The sequence below is a fragment of the Oncorhynchus masou genome, chromosome 2, assembly GCF_036934945.1.
Source record: "Oncorhynchus masou masou isolate Uvic2021 chromosome 2, UVic_Omas_1.1, whole genome shotgun sequence".
Taxonomy (NCBI): Eukaryota; Metazoa; Chordata; class Actinopteri; order Salmoniformes; family Salmonidae; genus Oncorhynchus; species Oncorhynchus masou.
This window is the reverse complement of record NC_088213.1, coordinates 11,653,548-11,669,857: the sequence shown is the minus strand read 5'-3', so window position 1 is coordinate 11,669,857 and position 16,310 is coordinate 11,653,548. Positions and strand designations below refer to the sequence as shown.

At 44.2% G+C, this 16,310-nt stretch overlaps 1 pseudogene; it reads right to left on the bottom strand.

Annotated features, from left to right (window-relative positions):
- The window catches only part of LOC135552524 (cryptochrome-2-like), a 57,712-nt pseudogene extending 42,429 nt beyond the window's left edge, over nt 1-15,283 (bottom strand).
- Nucleotides 15,284-16,310: the final 1,027 nt, after the last annotated feature.

Genomic DNA, 16,310 nt, shown 5'->3' with positions numbered 1-16,310 from the left:
GTCCTCCTACTGGTAGTGTCCTGAACAGTTTATGATAGGTCCTCCTACTGGGTCCTCCTACTGGTAGTGTCCTGAACGGTTTATGATAGGTCCTACTGGTAACGGTTTATGATAGGTCCTCCTACTGGTAGTGTCCTGAACGGTTCATGATAGGTCCTCCTACTGGTAGTGTCCTGAACAGTTTATGATAGGTCCTCCTACTGGTAGTGTCCTGAACGGTTCATGTAGGTTCCTACTGATAGGTCCTCCTACTGGTAGTGTCCTGAACGGTTTATGAGAGGTCCTCCTACTGGTAGAGTCCTGAACAGTTCATGATAGGTCCTCCTACTGGTAGTGTCCTGAACGGTTTATGATAGGTCCTCCTACTGGTAGTGTCCTGAACGGTCCATGATAGGTCCTCCTACTGGTAGTGTCCTGAACGGTTCATGATAGGTCCTCCTACTGGTAGTGTCCTGAACGGTTCATTATAGGTCCTCCTACTGGTAGTGTCCTGAACGGTTTATGATAGGTCCTCCTACTGGTAGTGTCCTGAATGGTTCATTATAGGTCCTCCTACTGGTAGTGTCCTGAATGGTTCATTATAGGTCCTCCTACTGGTAGTGTCCTGAATGGTTCATTATAGGTCCTCCTACTGGTAGTGTCCTGAACGTGTTGTCATTCCTATCCACTGTTCTCTGCAGAGAGCCTGGTCTTTGGACGTTCTGTCAGCAGACCGTTTGTTCTTTCAGACGTTGTTTGTCATCACAGGCTGAGGAACAGATGCTGTGATGGAGGACCGGACGGCTCCGACTCTAGATGAGACATTCAACATGAAATGCCTGAGCCGTTTTATCCACATCAAAACATTTATTTTTATCTCATCTTTCATCACAGGCCTATGTACTTTAATGGCGTTAAAACGGGCGCCGCCTCCCTGTGTGAAGAACAATGATTTACTTGTTCAAGTGCTTTCACAACTATCTGAACAGAGTCAGTTAACTATTAGAGATGGACCAAATGTAACATTACACAGCTCGTCACACAAGAACAAGAACCTTTTATAATGGCTGTTTAACAAGCTAAGTACATTCAGTTATATGGTATATATCACTTCAGGTGATTTTGCTACATTCACAGACAGATTTCCTATTACCAGTCTTCTAAATGTTCACCTTCTTTGGCTGATCCCCCCTGCTTTAAATGGTAACACTACACGTCCACCTCAGTGTCACCACTATGGAGCAGCTAACAATGGACATTGTCCTTGTCATTCAAAGAACATTCCGTTGCCCCCTTCAGGACAGGTTTAGACTTCAAAGCGATTCAACCTTTTAACAATGGAAAGAGGCAGCGAGACAGAAAACAAAACAGATATGGTAGCCTTGAGGGAGAGAGAGAGAGGTGAGTGGGTTTACTTTACATTACATGTACAATTCTGTTCAGAGTGGTCGTATCTAACATAGTGTAGGTTTTACAATTTATGAAAGCATTCTAGTCCTGGGACTGCGGCCATGAGTCTAGGGGTTATTTCAAGGTCCTGGGACTGCACCATGAGTCTAGGGGTTATTTCAAGGTCCTGGGACTGTACCATGAGTCTAGGGGTTATTTCAGAGTCCTGGGACTGTACCATGAGTCTAGGGTTTATTTCAGAGTCCTGGGACTGCACCATGAGTCTAGGGGTTATTTCAGAGTCCTGGGACTGTACCATGAGGCTAGGGGTTATTTCAGAGTCCTGGGACTGTACCATGAGTCTAGGGGTTATTTCAGAGTCCTGGGACTGCACCATGAGTCTAGGGGTTATTTCAGAGTCCTGGGACTGCACCATGAGGCTAGGGGTTATTTCAGAGTCCTGGGACTGTACCATGAGGCTAGGGGTTATTTCAGAGTCCTGGGACTGCACCATGAGGCTAGGGGTTATTTCAAGGTCCTAGGACTGCACCATGAGTCTAGGGGTTATTTCAAGGTCCTGGGACTGCACCATGAGTCTAGGGGTTATTTCAAGGTCCTGGGACTGTACCATGAGTCTAGGGGTTATTTTTGAGTCCTGGGACTGTACCATGAGGCTAGGGGTTATTTCAAAGTTCTGGGACTGTACCATGAGTCTAGGGGTTATTTCAGAGTCCTGGGACTGTACCATGAGGCTAGGGGTTATTTCCAAATGAAAATGAGCTGAGCAGTTCCTGGAAAAATACATTTGGACCAATATCCTTCAGTTACTGAAATCTAGAAGGCCAGGCCACCACTCAAAGAATGAGGGTAAAGACACGAAGGGAAATCAAGAGAATCAAATCCTCTTTCAAACAGACTGTATGACCTCATGAAGCCACACAATACAATGACTAGCACAATGCAAGACTGTTTGTGCAGTACAGGGATGTGGATGCAAAGAGAATCTCTCAGGGAATATGGGTTGTTCAACGAATGTTTGGCTGGCAGTCGGCCCATTACAAACTGATTTCAGGTGAGGTCATACCACTGCACCAGGTCATGTCAACACACTTCCTTTACCAATTACATTAAATTACTCATCATCTGTTAACAAACCTCTTAGAAAACCTTTACAGAAGGGTTCTACGTTGCACAGCTACAGAGTTTCCCAACAGTTTTTATTCATTTGTCAAATATTATCTAAGTGTTAACATAAGAATCTGTTCAATTTGTTTGGACGAACAAACTCTTGTACCGATCAGTTTGTATCTTAATCATATTATCTTAGTCTTTATCATATTATCTTGGAGAGAGCGTGTACCGGGAGAGCTCTATTCCACCATCTGTCTGGCTAGATGAGAGTGAAGGTAGAGAACTCTCCTGTTTCAGTTTAGATCAGCAGAACTATAAGGGGATGATAGAACACAGTAGCACAAGATTCATGCACACACGCACACACACACACGCACGCACCCACGCACGCACACACACACACACACACACACACACACACACACACACACACACACACACACACACACACACGCACGCACACACACACACACGCACGCACACACACACACACACACACACACACACACACACACACACACACACACACACACACACACACACACACACAGAGGCCTGTATGATCTCTTGTAATGTAGAGGTGCGGAACGATATGTCAATAGTTGCTGTGGTTCAACTTCCATCACCAACCTGGTGACAGAGGAGACATTATACTAGGAGAAGCACTACAACACCATGATAGAACAAGAGTGCACAAAAAGGAGTGCACAAAAAGTGAACAGTCATTATCTGTGATTGCAATAACATTATCTACCATAAACTGTTGTCCATAAACAAAACAGTAGAGTACAATTTATATTTCTTGAAATGCCAGCGTCTACAACCTCCACTGCTTCTACAAAACAGTATAATCTCTGATCTGCCGGTAATTGGCAGCTGATGAAAACACCTTCTCTCAGACAGTTTAAAACACCTTCTCTCAAACACATAACCATCTGCCTTGAATATAAACATAAACACAGCATTTCATCCTGCAAAAGCCTGCATCCAGACAGAGAGAGAGAGAGATAGGGAGAGAGGGAGAAAGAAAGATAGAGAGAGAAAGAGAGAGGAGACAGAGAGAGACAGAGAGACAGAGAGAGAGAGACCCTCGTCACAAAGATGAGGCGATGATCAGGAAGAAGCACATTATCTATCTGACTGAAGCAGTCACACTTCCTTTAACTCGGATATGAGTGAACGTGTATATGTAAAATCTGGGTATTTAATTAGCAGACATTCTTGTTTATTAGAGGAACCAGCTTAATTAGCCATCTAGTTCATTTCGCCTTGCTTTGTCTCTGCGATGTTATTAACAAATAAACTATTAAATTAAAGACCTGCTCATAGGACAGTACGGGGGGATGATCACAGCTTTGATGGCACTTCTCTGATACCCAATTATCAACTTCATGTTGATCTGATCGCATACAAAAAAATCTATCATCTTAAAGTTCTGTTGGAGACAGAGGATGAGTAAGTCAGCAGAAGCTGGAACTGTGAACATAGCGATTGCTTACTAACATTTTAACTAGCTCTGTTGTCTAACATTAGCTGTAACTACCTAGCATAGCAAGCTAAGCTACTGGCTAGCAAGCAAAAAAGTTGTATTTTTTTGATACATTTATAACAACTTGTACAGGCCATTGATGTCCACATTTTGTTTGTTTTTGAAAGATTAACAGACATTTTTCCCTCTTGTTTATTATTTGCATTAGCCTTTGAGCATTTCTGAGAGACGTGGTTATGGTCGATAGTGTTTTTCACCAGCAGGTGTTTCTCTTCATGTGTAAAGCAACCTTTAAGAGTGAGGTTCTTTCTTAAAATTACCTTGAGATGTGTTGTCACGCCCTGGTCGAAGTATATTGTGTTTGTCTGCATTTATTTGGTTAGGCCAGGGTGTGACATGGTTTTTTTGTGGTGTGTTTTGTCTTGGGGGTGTCTAGAAAAGTCTATGGCTGCCTGAGGCGGTTCTCAATCAGAGTCAGGTGATTATCGTTGTCTCTGATTGGGAACCATATTTAGGCAGCCATATTCTTTGAGTATTTTGTGGGTGATTGTTCATGTCTCTGTGTTTGTTGTCACCAGATAGGCTGTATAGGTTTTCACGTTCCGTTTGTTGTTTTGTATTGTTTAGTTATTTCATGTCTAGTTCATTGAATTAAAGAACATTAATAACCACCACGCTGCATTTTGAGAGAGAGCTGTTACATGTGTTCACGTTTTGGAAATAATATTTCTCAATGAAGGTCTCCTCGCAGAGATCACAAATGTGTTACACATTGTTCAAATTAAATTGGATAAGAGCTCTTGAAAAATGCTGGAATTGACATTTTAAAAAAACTCAAAAACCTTTGACAAAAAGGAAATAACTGAAAGCAAGCTTTAAACAATTTTTCTGTTGTTAGATCAATGAATGCCTCCTTCCTCTTTCTGATAACAAATCCTTGAAGCAATAAGTAAGTTTTTCCAATATTGCAGCCATCACAATTGCATTGGGGAATTTTGATTCTTGTTTGTTTTCAGAAGGACACAGCATCATAAAGGGTTGATTCATCGTATAACAGGAACAAAATTCTAAAGTTTTCTTTCACCGGTAGCATTTTACAACCTCCAGCGACACAAAAGTATGAAATATTCAGAGTGGAGGAATATATTTGAAAAACAACACATAGTTTTCTTTTTTTGCCCAGAGCATTTCAATCCAGAGAACAATATGAATGGGTGAATAATTCAGTTTCCAGTGCTTGACACTTCCTGAAAATCTATTAGGTTTTAATCTTGTTACATCCCCGGCAGCAGCCTGTAGGACATGGGAGGATCAGTTCAGCATTTCCATTTGCTTTAGAGGAAGTGTCCTACGAAGCGGAGACAGTGTTAGGAGGTGGTATGAGGTTGCATAGTAATATTGGTTTCTTCTGATATAAAGAGGATATGTGGATATTGTAGAGTAAATGATTGTAACAGCCCACACTTGAACGATTTCTCAGGGAAATATCTGAAAGGTGAATTTAGTGGATACAGACTGGAAGCTCCTACTTTACCAGTGTGAGAATCTGTTAGTCTAGGACATGGGAGTGTGGATACTCTATCCTCAGCCTGAACTGGCTCCTACTTTACCAGTGTGAGAATCTGTTAGTCTAGGACATGGGAGTGTTGGATACTCTCTCCTCAGCCTGAACTGGCTCCTACTTTACCAGTGTGAGAATCTGTTAGTCTAGGACATGGGAGTGTTGGATACTCTCTCCTCAGCCTGAACTGGCTCCTACTTTACCAGTGTGAGAATCTGTTAGTCTAGGACATGGGAGTGTTGGATACTCTCTCCTCAGCCTGAACTGGCTCCTACTTTACCAGTGTGAGAATCTGTTAGTCTAGGACATGGGACGTGTGATTGGACATACTCTCTACCTCAGTGGATACTCTCTCCTCCCTGAAAGAACTGGCTCCTACTTTACCAGTGTGAGAATCTGTTACTGGTCTGTTAGTAGGACATGGGGACTCAGCCTGGCTCCTACTTTGTGTGGATTATAGGACTCTCTCCTCAGTCTGACATGGGAGTGTTGGATATCCCTGTTTACTTTACCAGTCCCTGATAGACATCTCACCCTGCCTGAACTGGCTCCTACTTTACCAGTGTGAGAATCAGTCTAGGACATGGGAGTGTTGGATCCCTCTCAGTCCTCAGCCTGAACTGGCTCCTACTTTACCAGTGTGAGAATCTGTTAGTCTAGGACATGGGAATGGATACTCTCTCCTCAGCCTGAACTGGCTCCTATACCCTGAGGTTAGTCTAGGACATGGGAGTGTGGAACTCTCTCCTCAGCCTGAACTGGCTCCTATACCAGTGTGAGAATCTGTTAGTTATAACCAGTGTGATAGAATCAGCCTGGCTCCTACTATAACACAGTCCCTGTCTAGGACATGGGAGTGTATATAACAGTCCCTGAACTGGCTCCTACTTTATGGGAATGTGGACATCAGTCCTGGGTAACACAGTGTATAATCACAGTCCCTGATAGACATCCCTGGGTAATATAACACAGTGTGAGAATCCCTGGGTAATATAACACAGTCCCTGATAGACATCCCTGGGTACTTTATAACACAGTCTAGGACCTGATAGACATCCCTGGGTATTATAACACAGTAACACCTGATAGATATCCCTCAGGGAATATAACACAGTCCCTGATAGACATCCCTGGGTATTATAACACAGTCCCTTAGACATCCCAGTGTTAGAATCACAGTCAGTCTGAGGACATCCCTGGGTATAACACAGTGTCTATATACACTCTCCTGATAGACATCCCTGGGTATTATAACACAGTCCCTGATAGACATCCCTGGGTAATATAACACAGTCCCTGATAGACATCCCTGGGTATTATAACACAGTCCCTGATAGACATCCCTGGGTATTATAACACAGTCCCTGATAGACATCCTGGTAGTCTATAGGACAGTCCCTGATGACATCCCTGGGTATTATAACACAGCCTGATAGACATCCTGGGTAATATAACACAGTCCCTGATAGACATCCCTGGGTAATATAACACAGTCCCTGATAGACATCCCTGGGTATTATAACACAGTCCCTGATAGACATCCCTGGGTAATATAACACAGTCCCTGATAGACTGGGTAATATAACACAGTCCCTGATCATCCCTGGGTGGATACTCTGGGTAATATAACACAGTCCCTATAACACAGTCCCTGATAGACATCCCTGGGTGTTATAACACAGTCCCTGATAGACATCCCTGGGTAATATAACACAGTCCCTGATAGACATCCCTGGGTATTATAACACAGTCCCTGATAGACATCCCTGGGTAATATAACACAGTCCCTGATAGACATCCCTGGGTAATATAACACAGTCCCTGATAGACATCCCTGGGTATTATAACACAGTCCCTGATAGACATCCCTGGGTAATATAACACAGTCCTTGATAGACATCCCTGGGTATTATAACACAGTCCCTGATAGATATCCCTGGGTAATATAACACAGTCCCTGATAGACATCCCTGGGTAATATAACACAGTCCCTGATAGACATCCCTGGGTAATATAACACAGTCCCTGATAGACATCCCTGGGTATTATAACACAGTCCCTGATAGACATCCCTGGGTATTATAACACAGTCCCTGATAGACATCCCTGGGTATTATAACACAGTCCCTGATAGACATCCCTGGGTATTATAACAGTCCCTATAACATCCCTGGGTAATATCCCTGATAGACATCCCTGGGTATTATAACACAGTCCCTGATAGACATCCCTGGGTATTATAACACAGTCCCTGATAGATATCCCTGGGTAATATAACACAGTCCCTGATAGACATCCCTGGGTATTATAACACAGTCCCTGATAGACATCCCTGGGTAATATAACACAGTCCCTGATAGACATCCCTGGGTAATATAACACAGTCCCTGATAGACATCCCTGGGTAATATAACACAGTCCCTGATAGACATCCCTGGGTAATATAACACAGTCCTGATGATAGATATCTGTTAGTATATAACACAGCTCCTGATAGACATCCCTGGGTATTATAACACAGTCCCTGATAGATATCCCTGGGTATTATAACACAGTCCCTGATAGACATCCCTGGGTATTATAACACAGTCCCTGATAGACATCCCTGGGTATTATAACACATTCAGCCATAATCTTGCCACTGGGAATCTCCACTCAATGGACGCAAAACACAATACTCTGTTGATCCCACTTTAACAGGCACCATAATCACCACAGCCTCAAAGAGCAGAGTATCCACAAAAAATGGTCAAAGACTCCAGCCACTCTAGTCATAGACTGTTCTCTCTGCTACCGCACTGCAAGTGGTAGCCAGTCTGCTGAGAGGCTCTAAATAGTTCTATGTCAAGCTATTCACTCCTGAACAGCTAATAAAATGGCTACCCAGACTCTTTGCATTGCCCTCCCCCCCCCAAAAAAAATGTTATAAGAATAACAAAATCATTTCTAATTCTTATCTCTTACTTTTATTTTTAATTTGACATTTTGAAAGTATTTTCTGAAAAACTGCACTGTTGGTTAAGGACTTGTAAGTAAGCATTTCACTGTAAGGTGACCTGTTGTATTGTGCATGTGACAAATACAATTTGATGTGATACACTGAGCACTGAAAACCACGATGCACAGCATGACTGTCTCAAGATCACGCCACCTCAGCTGTACAGCACAAACACAACATCCCAACTTCACACAACCAGCACCACAGGGGAGCCAGTCGTCACAAGAACACAACTCCACATCCTGGTCTCTGAATCATAAGAACACAACTCCAGATCCTGGTCTCTGAATCATAAGAACACAACTCCAGATCCTGGTTTCTGAATCACACAAGAACACAACTCCACATTCTGGTTTCTGAATCACACAAGAACACAACTCCACATCCTGGTCTCTGAATCATAAGAACACAACTCCAGATCCTGGTTTCTGAATCACATAAGAACACAGCTCCAGATCCTGGTCCCTGAATCACACAAGAACACAACTCCACATCCTGGTCCCTGAATCACACAAGAACACAACTCCACACCACGATCTCATCATGACAGCAGGATAAAGAGGACACAAGGAGAGAGATGTAAAGCTCCAATGTCTTTGTTATTTAAGTGATCTTGTTTTGATGAGATGTGTCATGATTTATGCCGGGGAAATAGCACACACACACACACACACACACACACACACACACACACACACACACACACACACACACACACACACACACACACACACACACACACACACACACACACACACACACACACACACATATGTGCACGCACACACAGTCATGTAGTCATCCCCCTGTGATTGTCAGGTTTACAGAAACAGCTTGAGCGATGCCAAGGAGTCTGTCATCTCTGTCGGTTTACAGAAACAGCCTGAGCGATGCCAAGGAGTCTGTCATCTCTGTCAGGTTTACAGAAACAGCCTGAGCGATGCCAGGGAGAGTCTTCATCTCTGTCAGGTTTACAGAAACAGCCTGAGCGATGCCAATGAGGTTCTGTCATCTCTGTCGGTTTACAGAAACAGCCTGAGCGATGCCAAGGAGAGTCTTCATCTCTGTCAGGTTTACAGAAACAGCCTGAGCGATGCCAAGGAGTCTGTCATCTCTGTCGGTTTACAGAAACAGCCTGAGCGATGTCAAGGAGTCTGTCATCTCTGTCGGTTTACAGAAACAGCCTGAGCGATGCCAAGGAGTCTGTCATCTCTGTCGGTTTACAGAAACAGCCTGAGCGATGCCAAGGAGTCTGTCATCTCTGTCGGTTTACAGAAACAGCCTGAGCGATGTCAAGGAGTCTGTCATCTCTGTCAGGTTTACAGAAACAGCCTGAGCGATGCCAGGGAGAATCTTCATCTCTGAATTACCATCCACCTCATTCCTATCCCCCAAAATCTCCCATCAAAGATTTAAATAAATAAAGGGAACCTAGAATGAGTTTTTCTCACTGTTAACCTCTTACACTTATGGTGGCGCTATTTCATTTTTGGAAGAAAAACGTTCCCGTTTTAAACAAGATATTTTGTCACAAAAAGATGCTCGACTATGCATATAATTGCTACTGTTCGAAAGAAAACACTCTGACGTGTCCAGAAATACAAATATCTTCTCTGTGCGTGCCCTTTAACGTGAGCTTCAGGCAAAACCAAGATGACTTGGCATCCAGGAAATGACAAGGATTTTGAGGCTCTGTCTTTCATGATCTCCTTATATGGCTGTGAACGCAAGAGGAATGAGTCTGCCCTTTCTGTCGTTTCCCCAAGGTGTCTGCAGCATTGTGACGTATTTTGTAGGCAGATCGTTGGAAGATTGACCATAAGAGACCATTATTTACCACGTGTCCGCCCGGTGTCCTGCGATGGTGCGCAAAAGTCACCTGCCAGTATTTTTCCATGGGGCACAGAGAGAGAAGCAAGCTTCCACGAACTGCATGTCAATGAAGAGATATGTGAAAAAACACCTTGAGGATTGATTCCAAACAACGTTTGCCTGGGATATTATGTAGTTAATCCGGAAACAGTTTCACGTTGATAGGTGACTGCATCGGTTCCGGTGGCGCAATTATAACACGATTTCTCCCTGTCAGCTTTCAGAAACACTGCCTGTGGCTGGGAGTCTCCTCATTGAAAACACAGCTCTTCAAAGGTAAATGATTTTATCCCTGGCTTTTGTGAAAAGCTACATGCTATCCCTGCTATGCTAAGCTTTGCATAGTCTTACACAAATTAGTCAATTTCTATGGTTCAAAAGCATATTTTGAAAATCTGAGATGACAGTGTTGTTAAGAAAAGGCTAAGCTTGAGAGCAAACGCATTATTTTAATTTTATTTGCGATTTTCAGAAATCGTTAACGTTGCGTTATGCTAATGAGCCTGAGGCTTAGTCACAATCCCGGATCCGGGATGGGGAGTTTCAAGAGGTTAAGCCTTCTTTGGCAGAAACACACCGGGCCATGTTGAGGTATAGCAAGACTTCTCCAAGATGATGGATGGCTTGATGCATGTGGTGTTACTGTAGCTGCTCAAAGAAAGGTGGGTGGTAACAGGGATAAAGGAATGTTCTGTGCAGTCTCCGTCAGGTGTCTCCGTCAGGTGTCTCCGTCAGGTGTCTCCGTCAGGTGTCTCCGTTAACATTAGAAGCCTCCTCCCTAAGTTTGTTCTATTCACTGCTTTAGCACACTCTGCCAACCTGGATGTTCTAGCTGTGTCTGAATCCTGGCTTAGGAAGACTACCAAAAATTCTGAAATTTAATTCCAAACTACAACCTTTTCAGACAAGATAGAACTGCCAAAGGGGGCGGTGTTGCAATCTACTGCAAAGATAGCCTGCAGTGTTCTGTCCTACTATCCAGGTCTGTACCCAAACAATTTGAACTTCTACTTTCAAAAATCCACCTCTCTAAAAACAAGTCTCTCACTGTTGCAGTCTGCTATAGACCACCCTCTGCCCCCAGTTGTGCTCTGGACACCATATGTGAACTGATTGCCCCCCATCTATCTTCAGAGCTCGTGCTGCTAGGCGGCCTAAACTGGAACATGCTTATCACCCCAGCCATCCTACAATCTAAACTTGATGCCCTCAATCTCACACAAATTATCAATGAACCTACCAGGCACCCTCATAGATATCATCCTAACCAACTTGCCCTCTAAATACACCTCTGCTGTCTTCAACCAAGATCTCAGCGATCACTGCCTCATTGCCTGCATCCGTAATGGGTCAGCGGTCAAACGACCCCCACTCATCACTGTAAAACGCTCCCTGAAACACTTCAGCGAGCAGGCCTTTTTAATCGACCTGGCCGGGGTATCCTGGAAGGATATTGATCTCATCCCGTCAGTAGAGGATGCCTGGATATTTTTTTTAAATGCCTTCCTAACCATCTTAAATAAACATGCCCCATTCAAGAAATTTAGAACCAGGAACAGATATAGGCCTTGGTTCTCCCCAGACCTGACCGCCCTTAACCAACACAAAAACATCCTGGCGTTCTGCATTAGCATAACAGCCCCGTGATCAGCTGTTCAGGGAAGCTAGAAACCATATACACAGGCAGTTAAGCCAAGGCTAGCTTTTTCAAGCAGAAATTTGCTTCCTGCAACACTAATCAAAAAAGTTCTGGGACACTGTAAAGTCCATGGAGAATACAGTCTCCTCCCAGCTGCCCCTGCACTGAAGATAGGAAACACTGTCACCACTGATAAATCCACCATAATTGAGAATTTCAATACGCATTTTTCTACGGCTGGACATGCTTTCCACCTGGTTACTCCTACCCCGGTCAACAGCATAAGCAACTCGCCCAAGTCCCTTCCCCATTTCTCCTTCGCCCAAATCCGTTCAGCTGACATCCCTGCAAAATCTGGACCCCTACAAATCAGCCGGGCTAGACAATCTGGACCCTTTCTTTCTAAAATTCGAAATTTTGCCACCCCTATTACTGGCCTGTTCAATCCTGGTCGTCTGAGATCCCCAAAACACATCCCCTGATCAAATCCCTGACCCAAACTATAACACAGTCCCTGATAGAACATCCCTGGAGTTAATAAAACACAGTCCCTGATAAATCCTCTTCCAACGTTGTCAGCGGAACAAAAAGAAGACATCCCTGGGTAACGTTAGTATATAGGACGCCCTGCCAGGCAGACTAGGACAGGACAGGTCCTGGTGCCTGTGGCATCAAAAAACACAAACAAGAATCAGACACTGAAACATCTAATCAGAGGGAAGAGAGAACAGGTGGGGAAGAGTGAAAGAGCTAGTTGATAGACATCCCTGACATATTATAACACAGTCCCTGATAGACATCCCTGGGTATTATAACACAGTCCCTGATAGACATCCCTGGGTACACACAGTCCCTGATAGACAATCCCTGGGTAATACCCCTCCCAACACATTGACCACTTGATAACAGGCGCCATAATCTTGCCAGATGGGTGCTCCTCGACAGACATCCCACAATTCTCTGTTATCCCACTTTAACAGGCACCATAATCGCCACAGCCTCAAAGTCGGGTATCCACAAAAAATAGTCAAAGACTCAGTCCACTCTAGTCATAATGACTGTTCTCTCTGCTAACCGCACTGCAAGTGGTTAGTGGAGAGCCAAGTCTAGCTCCACGTTTTATAAGAGCCCTCACAGCTCCTAAATAGTTCCTATGTCAAAAGAAATTCAGTCTAACTGAAAAGGGGATAACCGGTAGCAGACCGTGGAAGCTCCACCCCAGGGGAGCTGTTCTGCCCAGCTAATAAATTGGCTATTAAACCCAGACAGTCTGATTGGGCCCGTTGGCCCCCCAGACTGGGGAAAAAAAACTGTTAGAAGAATAACAAAACTCCCTCCATTTGTAATTCTTATCTCTTACTTTGGGGAAAACATTTCGATAATTTGACATTTTGAAAGTATTTTAGAAAAACTGAACTGTTGGTTAAGGACTTGTAAGTAAGCATTTCACTGTAAGGTGACCTGTTGAAAATTCGGTGACCATGTGACAAATACAATTTGATGTTTGATACACTGAGCAGACTGAAAACCACAAACGATGTCACAGTCCCAGAGTGGGCCACAGAAACGCTCGAAGAATCAACCCCACCTGGCACAGGGAGTGCCCTCAAGAAGCCAAAACACAACATCCAACGGAGTTCAGTGCTTGCACACAGACAGTCACCACAGGGGAGCCAGTCGTCAGAAGAACACAACTAAACATCCTGGTCTCTAAGAAATCAAACTGTTAAACACAGCAAAAACAGGAAACTCCAGATCCTGATGTCAAGGTTCCTGAATCAGAAGACAATCTGAAGAGCGATGTTTCACCACTGTGGAAAGCCACAGGGCTAAGCACAATCTCATCATGTTCTTCAGCAGGATAAAGGATGGACAGAAGAGCTGAGAAGAATGTAAAGTCAACCTCAACCAAACTGTCTTCAGGTGTAACAAGAACAGGTTTAAAAGATTCTTGATCTATTTTCTCTGTCATGGTTTATGAAACACGGGAAATAGCAGCCCAGAAAGCACACACTCACACGTGACTTAGAACACATCTCTGGACCTTTGATGGATCCATCTTAATGCACACAGCGGAAATAACGGAACAGAAACAGAGTCCATGAAAAGTGCACTTCTGTCCAAAGACAGTTCTTCAAAAAGGCTCTGGTCTTTGTCACACGTGCTGAACATGAATGAGAGAGACATCAGGATCTCACACACACACACAGCACAGGAGTCTTCATCTCTCCCTGTCACACACACACAGAAACAGAACCCACACATGCCCTCCATGTTCTTCATCCCCCTGTCACAACTGTCAGGTTTACAGAAACAGCTCCCTGAGGATCTCGATGCCAAGATCCTTCCTGAGTCTTCATCTCTGTCAGGTTTACAGAAACAGCCTGAGCGATGCCAAGCCGGAGAGTCTTCATCCCGGGGGAGTGTCAGGTTTTTACAGAAACAGCCTGAGCAGATCCAATACTCCTCCGGCACCCCTGTCATGTCGCCATCCTGAAGAAGAGACAGAGGAAACAGGAGGGAGTCTTGTCAGGTTTCTAGACCAGAAACAGCCTGAGCGATGCCAAGGTAAAAGTCTTCATCTCTGTCAGGTTTACCAGAAACAGCCTCACGCGATCCAACTAGTCTGTCATCTCTGTCAGGTTTACAGAAACAGTCTGAGAGGAAGCAATGTGCCAAGGAGAGTCTGTCATCTCTGTCTCCCAGGTTATCAACTCTGAAGATGAAGCCTGGACCGATGCGTGATCCATACTCCTCTCCCTGAGTCTGTCATCTCTGTCAGGTTTACAGAAACAGCCTGACCAGCGATGCCAATGAGACAAAGGAGTCTGTCATCTCTGTCAGGTTTACAGAAACAGCCTGCTCAGCGATGCCAATTGAGAGTCTGTCATCTCTGTCAGGTTTACAGCAAAACAGCCTGAGCGATGCCATAGCTATTAAGGATCTTCATCTCTGAAGGACCATCCTTTTACCTATCCAGAAACATCTCCCATCTGTCTCCATCATAGAGCTCTGTCAATAGAAAAGGTTTACAGAAACAGCCTGAAGCGTGCCAAGGAGGTTCTGTCATCTCTGTCCAGGTTTTACAGAAACAGACTGGGCCATGCCAAGGAGAGTCTGTCATCTCTGTCGGTTTACATGTCCACCTGAGTGCGATGAGCGGCACTCAAGGGGCTCAAAGTAATCTCTGTCAGGTTTACAGAAACAGCCTGTGGGCGATGCCATGGAGTTCTGTGTCAGTCTCTGTGAATTACCAGGTGTCTGTCATCTCCAGTCAGTGTCTGTCATCGTCCAAAGATCAGAAACAGGGCCTGAGGCGATGTCTTCTGTTCTGTCATGCCTCTGTCATGTTTACTGCTTACCACACCTCTCCAAAGGAAGCGATGCCAATGGGGATTGCAGGTGTCTGTCATCTCTGTCAGGAAGACGGACAAAAACAGAAAGTAGCAAACTACAACCTAGAGACCTTTCAGAAAGAGAGCCAGAGTCTGTCATCTCTGTCATGTTGCAGAAGGTTCTCCTGAAGAGAAAGGAAGGATGACCCAGTCTAACCCTTGAAAGCCAAGTCAACAAACAGAGAAGGAACATGTCTGAAGCCAGATTCATTTTTAATCTCAATGTTCCATAACTTCTCTCATAAAATCATGTTTACAGAAACAGCATCGATCACTGTTGCTGACTCTGTCAATCACCACATCCTCATCGGCAGACTCACAGGTTTCTCAAATGATTGCCTCTCTCTGATAGAGTTCCAAATCGGAGTGGTCTCTGGACCTCTGTCATGGGGGTTTACAGAACTTCTGGACAGCCTGAGCAGATATAGGACTGATTGCCCCCATCTCTGTCGGTTTATAAAACAGCGTGCTAAGACCCTATCAAAATCTCCAATTCTTCTGGAATCTCTAACAAAGTTTTCAAACTGACCAGCCTAGCGACCAAGCCTCCAATCTCAAATTTCATCTATCTGTCTTTTTCACAGCCCCATAACTCCCCACCATTGCCTTACGCGCACCCTCAGAGCTATCATCCTGTCGGTTTACATACAAACTGTCTTAGCAAGATCTCAGGATCTCTGTCTCTCCTGTCAGGTGTAATGGGTCAACAGCCAAAACTGGCTGAACCTTTATGTCAACTGTCAAGAGCTCTGAATTACTGTCACCTGCAATCTGGTCTCAAACAACTACCTCTTTCCCAGGTTTACATTAAACAGCCTTCTCCATTGAAAATCTCCCATTCCAGGTTTGACATCTGA